Below are 13,390 nucleotides of genomic sequence, written 5' to 3'. Positions count from 1 at the left end.
GGGCTGTCAAGAGCCTGCCCCTGACTTCCTGTCACCCGGTGGTGTCTTACCATGTGCTCCCAGACTGGCCAAATTTCGATGGTACCTCTGCACGATTGTGTCTGATCTCTGTGTTTGTGCCCAAACTCTTCTCACTCTTGAAAACTCACACAACATCTGGGGCTTCACTGTTACTGTAGTTAGTACAGTATATGGTTGCTTGGTCAACTTTAAGTCTCCCAATTGAGGAATTTCTGTGTGTACATCTCTCACATGGTAGTGAGTGTTCACTGTCTTCTTGCAAGTAAAAAAAAAAAAGCCACACGTAATTATAACATTTTAAGAGCCAATAGAATTCTCAAAAATATATCATCCATGAGCCTTAATTGAAAAGGCATACAAAAAAAATTAATATGATGATGAAATCCAGCCAACCCAGAGATGACATTTTAAAAGTCCCCCAAATACAATGGATATGGTATAATGGTTTGGGGAAGAGCAATGAATCCATTGAAGTATAAAAATAAAATAAAGCAAGCGCAAAGATTACAGTTACAGAAGAGAATGCAGAACAGAAGTAGCTACAAAATCTAAAAAACAGAGAGAGAAAAGGGGAATACAGATGGGCTACTTTTATCTTTAATGGCAGGATTAAATGGATACTATCTAAGAGTGAAACTTAAATTCATACCTATCTCAACATTTTTAAAGTCTTTATTCTTAGTCATAGGGGTGTTTTAAATATTACTACATTTGTGTTTATGAAACATTTACAGATCAACATTGTTAGCTTCATTCGTATTTCATTTTTGATAAGTTCAAGTATACCTAATTTAATATTTTAATAACTATAGTACAATTCGTTTTCTGCAAAATAACTTCTGTTCCTCTTTCCATCCATCCATCCATTCACTTATGTATCCATCCATCTACTGATCTACTTGTATACAGGTATAAATGAGGGTATTCAACTAGTTTGATATCCAACAAATGTGGAAAATGGTTACATTTGAGTAATTTTGAATAATTTTAAAACATAATTTTTAAGAACTTTTGAGGTCCCATTTTAATATGTATTACTTATACTAAGCTCACCCTAAAAGTTAAAGAAAATGTAAATCTGGGGAAAAAAAGTTTGCAAACTGGATAATTCCTTTAGCATTCCTTTCTCTGAGTACTTCCTCTTTTCAAAGTACTTTTGCTTAATAACAATATCATTCAAAGTTTCCAAGTTTTAAAGGAATATAATACTCCTAAAAAACACTTTTATGTGACTGTGCTCTTATAAATACAAGACAGAATTTGTGTGATAATGGATAACAATTATGGAAGATTTCAACAAAAAATAATCAACAAAGGAACAGCAAACACATTCTGTAACATTGCTAATCTACTTAGTCTGGTACATGATCCAGTGAGAGTGAAATGCATATAATTATGTAACTGGCAACCCCATGATGTACCTGTCCTGAAGACAGTCTCACAGGTCAACAATGTTTGTTTGTTTGTTTGTTTGTTTACATAGGCCCTGTAACATTTAATAGTAATTCAGGCCATGGCACAAATTCTTTTAAATGGACAGCCAGAATTATACAGAGTTGGGTGAGTCAAGGCTAAATTAACTCCTACTGAACTTTTAATGGGAAAATATATCCTCAAGAAATTATCCAGCAAAATGTAAACCCTATAAGAGCTGGAACTATGATCTAGCTTTTCTTTTTTATTATTTTTTTAAACATTTATTTATTTTTGAGAAACAGAGACAGAGCGCCAACAGAAGAGGGCCAGAGAGGGAGACACAGAATCCGAAGCAGGCTCCAGGCTCTGAGCTGTCAGCACAGAGCCTGACATGGGGCTCAAACTCACAAGCTGTGAGATCACGACCTGAGCCGAAGTCAGATGCTTAACTAAGCCACCCAGGCGCCCCTGTGACCTACCTTCTTAATTGCTCTAACTCTAATATCAGGAACAGTTAGACCTTTTAGATTTGTTGCAAAAAAATAATAAATCTATAAGTGAATCATAATGAATAAATTCAGATAATCAGAAGTGCATTGCGGTTTTCTCTGGCTTTAATTACCTGACTTAAATTAGCTGGCAAGACAATGTTTCTTCTAATAAAACGTATCTATTCCAACAGAAAATATTTCAACTTTAAAACTCATTTACATCCATAATCTCTTCTCACAAAAGAATGGATCGGACTCATAATATATAAAGAGAAAGGTTAAGAATGCTTCAGACAGTTAAGCAATCTGCTTGGTCATAGAACTTTGTGAGTATGGAAAAAGTCTTTCTGCTAAATTAACATGAAATGAAATTAGTTTTTCCTTAAACTAGGAGAGGCTGTATTTTGTTTTGAATGCTGCTCTTAATACACTGTAAGCTTACTACAGCCATTACTTAGCAGGTTAATATATCAGTGGAAATTGTGACTTAATGAACCAGCCACAGGAGTTTTAGCAATGCTTACCTTTTTAACACGCCCAAAAAGCAGATTTTTGTAGAGGTCAAAGACACTGACTAGAATAGCACTTGCTTCACACCAGCTCTCAAGAGGAAGCTTAAATAATAAATGTCACACCCTACTGTTAACAAGTCTTCCTACCGATGCAAAGCTATCCGAAAAGAAGTGTGAGGGTAAGTACAAGGAAGAAAAAGAGAAAGCGAAAAGAAGGATGTGAGTTAGCCTCTTCAATTTTTATCTATTTGAACGCCTTTGCCTCTGACAACTGGTGCAAGGTGGAACAAACATCAGAGGATAGAGTAAGCAAGACAAATGTGAGAGAGGGCTGATATCCCTACACTGCCTCCAATTTTCTCTTTTCAGTTCTGCCATTACGCCATAGTGAATGTGTAGCTTGAAGGAAATGGGATGAGTGAGGTTAATTCCTGTAATGACCTCGCTTGAGTCAGACTTATGACTGTAAGGCAGAGCAGTTTAAGAGCATAAGTTCAAGCCCCGCGTCGGGCTCTGTGCTGACAGCTCAGAGCCTGGAGCCTGCTTTGAATTCTGTGTCTCCCTCTCTCTCTCTCTGCCCCTTCCCTGCTCATGCTGTCTCTCAAAAATAAATAAACATTGAAAAAAAATTAAGAAAATATGGTGCCAATCTTATTGATATGAAGATTAAGTGATCAAAGTCTTTTTTTTTTAAGGTTATATTTATTTTGAGAGAGAGACAGCAAGCAGAGAAGGGGCAGAGAGAGAGGGAAACAGAATTCCAAGCAGGCTGTCAGCATAGAGCCCACTGTGGGGCTTGAACTCACAAACCCTGAGATCATGACCAAAGTCAAGAGTTGGGGGGCGCTCAACCGACTGAACCACCCAGGCACCCCAGTGATAAAAATTTTAATATACTTCTTGGATGATTGCTAACACTCAATAAATATGCATCAAGAGTTGACCGTATGCTGAGTGTTTTCATATAAGATGGGTATACAGAATTACAAATCTAAGTCAAAATGTCAGGTTTAGCACTGAAAATCGGGCAAATGCAAACTGAAGACATTTGAAATAGCTAATTTACTTTCAGCACTTATTCTGTTTAAATATTTTCACATCCTACTTAATTTTAATGATGCTAGTCATTTAAGTCAATTTCCCCTCTCTGTTCTCCTTTATTAGTCCAAAATGGCAATTCTCATTTGCTTTTGACAATCTGATGAAAGTACTGCTTTTCTAAAATTCTCTTGAAAATTGGCATTGTGCTTTGATGAATATGTTTCCATTATCATTTAAATGCACTTTAAAATGGGTGCTCTGACAGATTAGATGCAAAAAGTTATACATTGTCTGGCAATGGCTGTCTTTTACTACCTGTGGTGATAAAAACATTTCTTCCTGTGGTGATAAAAGGATATTTAACATTTCATTTTGTCAAATTACCTGTAGTTAAGTTCCTTTATGGGAGTTTGCATAATAGGAAAAAGTAAGGTTCTACAAGTTTTTAATAAACTAACTGAATCACCCCAGGAGAAAGTAGTTACTAACCAACAGATGGTTTGCAAACATAAATCTTTTAACAGAGGCATAAGGGCTAACTGCCTGATGCCAACATTTGAGATTTCTTGGGGGATCTATTTTATTTATTTTTTAAACTATGATTAAAAAGTACTTAGTTTGTACAATTTATTATCTGTACATCAATAATAGAAGTGTAGCCAGGTTTTGCTAACAATAACAACTTTTAATAAAGGTGATCTATTTTTAATTGCTACAATTTCCTCATAATATTCTATTATCATTTTAAATATATCTTGACATTTATTTCCAAGCAAAAACAGACCTGATCCAGTGAAATGCATTTCATGGTAAGCACAGATGAGAAACATAAGATAATTATAAACTCCAAATTATTTCATAGAGGAAATATTCTGCAGCATATTACAAATGAATTTAAATATATACTTGGTTTGTGAAAGCCTTATGTAAACATAACCTGAATACACTTTAAAAGGAAAAACAGAGACTAAAACAAACATTTTTATAACCAGCCCAAAGACAGTCAAATATACATTTAAATAATAGACTAGTGAAAAAAAAAAGAGAAAGAAAAGTAATTTTAGACAGAAATGTTCACAAAGAGTTCACTAATCAATCATCACATGCACATTCTTCCCCTAACACAACAATGTTGAATGGCTATTCCTTCCGCCTCTTGCTTGCTTCCCATAAACAAGGAAGGGGGAGCTATAACTGCTTTACGATCTTAAAGAAACAGATTCTTGATCTAAGGTTCATTTTGAGGAAAAAGTGCAGTTTGCTTTTCAGAAACAGTTGTTCACTGTCATTTTTCCTAGAGCTTCTGGATCCAGAGAAAGAATGGGAAAGCATGGATTCAAACCTCCTGACATGAAGAGTTGTTGCCATTTCTTATAACCCAATAGGTTTCAAGGGTATCTTTTTCAGGTAACACTCCTTGGGGCCTTTTTGCTCTTTAATTGAAGAAGGGTAACCACTCTCTTCTTTTATAATGAAAAATGACTTTCCCAATGAAGAAGCCATTACTACTAACATATCACCATCCTCAGACATGGAGGACTGTAAAACTTTTCTTCTTCATATAATTACTCTGCATCATTCCCTACTACCATGAGGGCTATGAGGCTGTTTTTTTTTTTTAAATTTCACTTAATGTTTTCATTTTGAGGTCAGCAGGTATATCCTGGAGTTCAGGAGGAACTACACTATCTTTTTCAGAAGGCTTTATGGAGAATTTGGAATGTGCACTGATTTGGGCTCAAGTTCCATCTTGGCTATTTTTTTTTCTTTTAAATTATTTACTGGTTTCTCTGTATGATTTATTTCACTTAGCATAACACTTTCCAGTTCCATCTGGTTTCACTCTTATGTGGATCCTGAGAAATTTAACAGAAGATCATGGGGGAGGGGAAGGGAAAAAAAAAAAGGGAGGGAGCCAAACCATAAGAGACTCTTAAAAACTGAGAATAAACTGAGGGTTGATGGGGGGTAGGAGGGAGGGGAGGGTGGGTGATGGGCATTAAGGAGGGCACCTGTTGGGATGAGCACTTCGTGTTGTATGGAAACCAATTTGGCAATAAATTTCATAATAAATAAATAAATAAATAAATAAATAAATAAATTACTGGTTTCTTTGTCAAAAGTCTGGTTTCTTTTCATTTTTTGTCATTGATAATAATTACTTCACACCATCCTTTACTTGCATTGTAATCATAATAATTTGCTTGGCCTTGGAATAATTTTCTTCTGAAGCATTCTTGAATGACTTCAGTAACATTTTGCATTGCATCTTTTAAAGTTCTAACAGCAGCTTCTTAGCATCCTTTTCATTCTTTACAAAAGTCATTGAATCCTGTGGAAGACAAAGCAGAATTCTGATTTTTAGATGTTTAGACAGATGACACCTTGAAGAAAAAAGAATTTAGGTGACAAAGCTAACCAAAAGTTCATTTGGGGTCTTTGGGAATTCAAATTGGGGAGATACAGATTGAGGAGGAAACTGAAATGTGTTCCAAAGGGGAGGATAAAGACAGAATTTATAAAGGCAAAAACCATATGCTTGTGTAAGTTATTCTGAAAAAATTACGACTGATAGGTAAAGATAATTAAGGTTGATCAATATAGGTTAGGTTACTATGCTAAATGCTGGGTTGAAATACAGCAAATTAAGCCTCATTCTGAGAATTCCAGCAAGATGTACTTTTGTGGTTGGCACATTCTAAAAGTTCATATTCCATCCAAGTATGGAAGAGCCTAAGACTAACCTTCCCAGTGGTCTTCTGGCTCCATTTTATGGCCTCTTGGTATTCTCGACTTCATTTCAGATGTTTCTGTGAACAATATCAAATTCACTCCTTTTATTTTTTTTCCACTCCTTTTATTTAACAGATGAATAAATAAAATTACTTTCAGTGTCAAAGTAATATTTATTGTTAAAATAGGAGAAGATTCCAAATTCCTTAATTTCTAGTGCTCTTTACACTGTATCATAGTGCTTCTTAAGGATTTCTTTATATTAAGCCTAGTTATTAATGGAGTTAATCGGAAGGAGAAAGAGGAGAAGGCAGGGAGGTCAGGGAGGAAGAAGAGGATGAAGAGAAAAGGAAAGATTTAGTTTATTGCTTTCACTATATACTTGAACATGAGTTTGAATTGTACAGATTCACTCATACAGAGATCTTTTTGTAAATATAACAGTACTGTAAATGTATTTTTCCTCTTCCTTATAGTTTTCTTATTAACATTTACTTTTATCTAGCTCACTTTATTGTAAGAATACAATACAGAATATGTGCAACATATAAAATATGTGTTAATTGACTGTTCATGTCATCGGTAAGGCTTCCAGTCAATACTAGGCTATTAGTAGTTAAGTTTCTTTTGGTGGGGGGGGAGACTCAAAAGTTGTACCTGAGCTTTCCACTACAAGAGGGCTGATGCCCCCACACCTGTAATGTTTGAAAATTAAGGGTACTAAGATTTCTTGGTTTTCCTCAAATATCTAATATGCTTAAGGGTTCTAGTCCAAAGTCTATTCTGCTCTCCTTGCAAACTCTTCTGAAATTCTCAACTACCTCATTACTTCCACTGTCAGTTGTTACCTCCCATCACCCTTCAGGTAAGCCTCAAGTGTGGATCTGCAGTTCTCTCATGGTCTTGGTCACCCTTCAGATTCCACTTGAGGTGAATAAGCACCACCATAGATGTCAATGAGCAAAACAAAACAAGATTTATAAAGTGTCAAAGAAAACATCCAAGTCCAGACATTAGTAAGGAAAATGTCATGAAGGATGACTCTTGCACTTAGAGAATGCTCTCACCATCTGCTCTCTAAGAGTCTTGAAGATCAGACAGAAAGGACATTTTCAGGGAGGAGCAAACAAGGCTATGAGGAATGAGGTGGGGGGTGGTGATGAACAGGTGACATGATCAGACAGTTGAGCAAGGAGAATGTGTGTGTGTGTGTGTGTGTGTGTGTTTTATTTTTGGTCCTAATTCTCAGGAAAGACCATAAAGAAGAGATGTTTCATGATCCAGTGCTTGGAAGAACCTCAGGAACAAGTCAGAGTTTAGAGGGGAGAAGAAAAGTCTAACTAAATTTTAGTGGTCACATGTTCAGATTGACCAGTGAGAATAAGCAGGGCAGGTAATCGTTCACTAAACAAAGAGTGGGGATTTAGAATTTTTGTGGCTAGGTTTGTCACGGGGAATCTAGGGGAACATCCCAAGAGTTATCTATGTCATACAGAGAAGGGTGGTTCTTTGCATTGAGCTGTTGCCTGGAATACAACAAAAGAGGGAGTTTCCTTATCATTCCTATTTTCCAGGAGTACAGAGATTAGGTAAAGGTGAACACTGCCACAACAAATACCTACTTTTCTTTTACTCTCATGAAGTATTATTTTACCTCAAGATGATGTTTCACCTTTGTAGCTTCCCCGTTCTCATCAGTAGTGTCACTAAGAGTTCAGCGGCTCTGTGACAAGTGCCCACTCAGAGGACTTTTAAAGTGATTGCCCTTGATCACATAGCACTCCAAATTGATGCAGGTAAGCCACCATACATGCTTGGGATAAGTGATGGACAGTTCCTCCTACTCCACCTCCTTCTTGACAATCACTGTTATGTCTAGAATAACCTCAACTTTGGAGGGATATTAGCATATCTCCAGGAGAAAATGAGACCCCAAATACTTTTCTATTGTCAAAAATCTCTCTCTACAACATACCATTCAGCATCCTCATACTGCTATTTGCAGCTTCTTTATTTCCTAAAATCCCCTTCAGTGAGCCTTCTGGAGTGCCCCACTGACACCACCTCACTATGTGTCCCCAACTCCCTCTTCGTGTGCTCCGCGTCCATCACCTTGATGACATTGGTTCTTCCACGGCCTCTCAAGTGGACACTGCTTTCTCTCCTACCCAGTGTCCCCTGAGCTGCAATAGTGCTAGAGAGAAAAATCAAAGAACTCATTTGGTGTATTTATCAGGTTGGTGTTACATTTATAAATAAAGTTAGAGATAATTGATATCTTTTTGATGTTAAATCTACATATCCCCAAATACTGAAAGCATTGTCATTTTTTCAAGTCTCCTTTTGATTTTTGGTTCCTTCAGAACAATTATAATTTTGGGGCGCCTGGGTGGCGCAGTCGGTTAAGCGTCCGACTTCAGCCAGGTCACGATCTCGCGGTCCGCGAGTTCGAGCCCCGCGTCAGGCTCAGAGCCTGGAGCCTGTTTCCGATTCTGTGTCTCCCTCTCTCTCTGCCCCTCCCCCGTTCATGCTCTGTCTCTCTCTGTCCCAAAAATAAATAAACGTTGAAAAAAAAAAAAATTAAAAAAAAAAAAAAAAGAGAAAAAAGAACAATTATAATTTTTCTCACCTAACTAACTCTAGTTAAGACTATTTAAAGGTATTTTATTTTACTTTGTCATTTTAAATGGGGTATACTCTTCAATATATTGTCTAGAGAGATGCTTTTACATGTGAAGATGATTGATATATATGTTAATTTTATGTATAGCTTAGCCCACAATTCTTGCTTTTCTAACATATTTAACTTGGCTAATTGTATTAGTTAATACTTCAAATAAAATGTAAGTATTAAAGATAATAGTGAACATTTTTGTATTTTTTATCATAGGAGGAGTATCTCATTTTTCTCCCTAAATTGTTGGATTTTAAGTCAAGATAAATATTTTATCATGTTAAGGAAATATTAACCAATTTTAATTTTTTTTTAATCATTTGAAAATCAAAAAGATGCTAAATTTTATGACACACTTTTTCAGCATCTATGGAGATTTATCATGTGGGATTTATCTTTGGACATAATATGGTGAATTTTACTATTATGCTTTTTAATATTAAATAACACCTATATTTTTAGAATAAATCCCACCCTGATCCTGAGGCACTGTATTTGCTATGGCAGAGTTATTTTACCTTTTCTCTTAGTTCACATATGTGTTCCTGGGTCGTATCCATTCTGCAATTCAACTTCTCTGTGGAGTTGCTTTTTTCATCAACTATATTATTTTTCAGATTCAGTATTTCCAATCAATACTTTTAATGCCTTACCTTGATTCATGTTTCTGTTATCATTCCCCATATTTATTTTGCCTCTTCCTGTAAATCAAATTTAGCTGATTAAAAGGGTGCATTTTCTTGTCTTTTTTTCACTAATGGTTGCTCCGCAAAAATGTCTTTTAATGTTTTCTGAGTTCATTTTTTTCCTGGAGAAACTGGCTCATTAGCCTATGATTTGAATCTGTGTGGAGAGATCAATGGCCAAGTCCTAGTATCCATGTTTGGAGGATAGAAATGCATTGTTTCTCAGGGCAGAGAGCATTGACACTTCTTTTTCCACAGGGTAATCATCATCCTTTGTGCTGTGTTGTTATTTAGTCCCTCCCCTCAACTGGGGCATCTGAGAATAATTCTGATGCTACCCTACTAGTCTGGCTAGCCCAGAGCTAGATTTTTTTTTGTTTTTTTTTCTACTTTCAGAAGGAAATATTGTGGTGCTAATATACAAAAGTTGATACGAAGACCAGAGACTACTTATAACGTCTCCTCAACCCATACTCACATCTGCAGTGTTTTTCCCTATTCTACCATGGATGTTATTTTAATAGACAAACTGTTATCATCTTGTATTTCTCACCCTTGGTGTTTCTCATCTTTCTAATAGTTGTTAAACTATTTGTTGTTAAAACTAGCTGTTAAACTACCCATCAGCCTCCTTAAGCCTTCAGTACCATCTCCAAAATGGGGGCCATGCAAGAAAAAATGTAGGTCCATGCTGGTTGTACTATATTTGGAGGAAACAGAAGTCTCCATGCATTTCTACTAAGAATTTGTTTCTTTAGTCATTAAACTGATTCAAAGAAATTAAGGGCTTAAAAGTGATTGAAGCAACTTGATAATATTCCTAGCAATTTATTTAAAACACCAATAGTATGTTCCAAGTGTGAGACTGACTTATTTTAGTTTGATATTTCACCAGGTCTGATCAGATACCAAGGCCAAGACTGTCTGATCCCAGAATGCCTAGCCACACTCAGTAACAGTCATAAGTGAACTCAGTTGGTCCCATCCATTTCCTCAATGACTTAAAGGATTTTAGAATACCATCCCCCATTTTCTATACTTTCATAGTTGTTCTGCCTTCCCTGGAATGTTGGGAGTCTGTAACCCTAGAGACCTAACTTGACTAGAAACTGACTGCTTCCTTCCCGACCCTATCACTGAAGGAGCATTAAAACTAATTTAATTCATAATTTATATATCTGTATCACAGTGTACAGGTCCATTTATTTAAGGGGAGAAATACTCATTTCCAGTTTCACCACTATAAACAGCTGATTTATAATTAGACCAGCAGACAGTTTACTGGGAATCTGTTTCCCTACGAGCTGGAGTTTGATATCTGGGTATTTTCAACAAATCTCTACTATAGCCAAATGATAGAAAAGCTCAGGTTCTGCTCCCTTGACTGAAATTTAAATGTCCTGTACTGGGGTCCTTCCTATACACTAACGGTAGATGTCAGATGGTATATCTTTCCTCTAAACCAGAGTAGACCTCTTACAATAAAGCTTCTGCCCAAGAATATCATCTAATCATTCATGTCTCTCTCACCCTCTTCTTAGTAGCAATAATTTCTAGATGAAACAGAAAACCAGAGAATGGTAACGCATCAGTATTAATCCCCAGGTGAGTTTTCACCCCTCACTTGGACTTCAGCATGCTGGTCCTGGTTCCAGGTTTGCACGTTCTCATTACTCTTCCCTTTACTGGTTATTATTCTTGGTTGCCCACTGTAATCCTTGGGGAGCTGTTGTAAATACCGATGCCTTGTCCCAATTCACCCTACTATCTCTACCCTCACCTCTACCAAAACTCGTATTTAATTGGTCTGAAACATGACCTGGGCATTGAAATTTTAAAAAAGCACCCCCCACCCACCCACCCAGGTGATTCTAATATGTGGTCAGAATGGCTAGTGCCCCATTCAGAATTTTTCTGCCAACTCATGAGACCAGATGTGGATTTTTTTCTGCCACAAATCAAGGCTGGCTACATAAATTGTAGCACACAGTGCAAAGTGGAAATACAGGCTCCCTTATTCAAAAATTGTTAAGAATTTCAAGCCTGTGATAGGAGAATATTAAATCCAGCCTGGGATCTGTCTGAGAATATGCACAGGTGGCTTGTCCATGAAGCTAGCCCTGTCTGAGATCCAATGGTAATAGTTCATTGCTTTTCCTCTTGTGGGTTTTTTACTTTCATATTTTTCTGTCTCCCTACCAAGTCTCTTTAGTCCACCCATTCTACAGATGGCATTATCCTTTTCCCACACCTGACCTCAGCTTTGGTGGGTAAAGGTAGTCTATTAATAGCAACCTGAGTCGTGATAATCTTCTGTCTCCTTCCTTGGCCATTCCTTTTTGAAGTGGCATTGTCCTCTTTTCCTTATTTGGTTGTTCCTGGGACATTCTAGCGACTATTTCTGAAGACTATATTTTAAAATTTATTTTGATAGATTTCAGGGAAAGAAGATATTTAGAAAGAACTTTAACCATAACATTTTACCCAGAACACACTTCATAATTTTGTTTTTCTGGATTGTAATATAACTTGTTATATGGAAGTAGTGAAATCATTAATTGGCAAAGGAAAATTAAGACAGAGAGTGAGAAAATGACCTTAAAGGCATCATTATATATGATGGGTATTCTTTTAAATTAATTAATCAATGTATTTATTTATTCATTTTGGGAGACAGAGAGATTGCACATGAGCATGAGCAGGGGAAGGGCAGAGAGACAGGGAGAGAGACAAAGAATCCTAAGCAGGCTCCACATTGTTAGCACAGAACCAGATGTGGGACTCGAACTCACAAACTTTGAGATCATGACCTGAGCTGAGTTGAATGCTTAAGCAAGTGACTGAGCCACCCAGGTGCCCCAAGCAATGGGTACTCCTAAAACAAAGCTCTATCTTGGGCTAAAGGAAGACCAAGAATAATGTAACTACGGGCTACTTAACAAATATATTGTAACTCGGTGGACTTTCTGGACTTACTTTTCTCCTGCCACGCCTGCCCATTTCAATTACAGCTTCTTCTCCTTCCCAGCACTTCCAAAAAATTGAAGAAGTGACAACACAAGATGCATGTCTGAAAAGAGATTTAAGGATCAGAGAAACATAGCCCATAATAATCATCACATCTTTCAAGATGAAAGCATTTTTTTGACTCTTGGGCCAGGACTGCAACCGAATTTCAAGACCCAGCACTCCCTTACCCTCAGAAAGATGGAGCTGTCAGCACCTCTGACAGGACTCTGCATCTAATACTCGGCTGACCTTGTGGCGTGCAGAGGATTTACTACACATGGTGCGTGGGGAAGGAGCCAGCACTGCCGTGATATAGTGCGGTGTCAAATAAAGTGGGAGAAAGGCTGCTCAGTCAGGATCTCAGGGAGACTTTAATCCTCACTAGACCAGAGCTGAAGTTTATATGACAAGCAGATGTGAAATCTCCACTGGGAATTCAGCAGCCAGGGGCTCTAGAAAGGGAAAAGAAAGGCCCAATAATATGAGAGATGTAACAGTGAGCCCAACAGGTTCACTCAATTCTAGCTGGTCTGTGGTAACTGATGTGTTATGATCTGCTGATCCTGCCTTCTTTCTTTTTAACCATGTTCTTCCAATTCTTTAAAGTTAGGCTCCAGTCCAGATGCCTAACTCAAGTTTTCCCTGATGGGATCAGCACTATTTTTTTCTTTGAAGGTTTATTTATTTTTTGAGAGAGTGTGTGCACACAAGTCGGGGAGGGGAAGAGGCGGGGGTGGGGTGGGGGGGAACAGAGGATCCTAACTGTTCTACACTGACAGCAGAGAGCACAATGCCGGGCTCAGACCC

General features: G+C 37.2%; 1 long non-coding RNA gene across 1 annotated transcript; it reads right to left on the bottom strand.

Annotated features, from left to right (window-relative positions):
- Nucleotides 1-5,592: 5,592 nt before the first annotated feature.
- LOC125172202 (uncharacterized) lies at nucleotides 5,593-9,629 on the bottom strand. Its single transcript, XR_007154635.1, has 3 exons — nucleotides 9,542-9,629; nucleotides 6,226-6,291; nucleotides 5,593-5,813 (listed from the first exon to the last, which is right to left on the bottom strand). It is a non-coding gene; the product is annotated as an uncharacterized LOC125172202 (long non-coding RNA).
- Between the last annotated feature and the right edge of the window lie 3,761 nt (nucleotides 9,630-13,390).

Source organism: Prionailurus viverrinus, chromosome A1 (assembly GCF_022837055.1).
Source record: "Prionailurus viverrinus isolate Anna chromosome A1, UM_Priviv_1.0, whole genome shotgun sequence".
Classification (NCBI taxonomy): Eukaryota; Metazoa; Chordata; class Mammalia; order Carnivora; family Felidae; genus Prionailurus; species Prionailurus viverrinus.
This window is presented reverse-complemented; position numbering and strand designations above follow the sequence as displayed.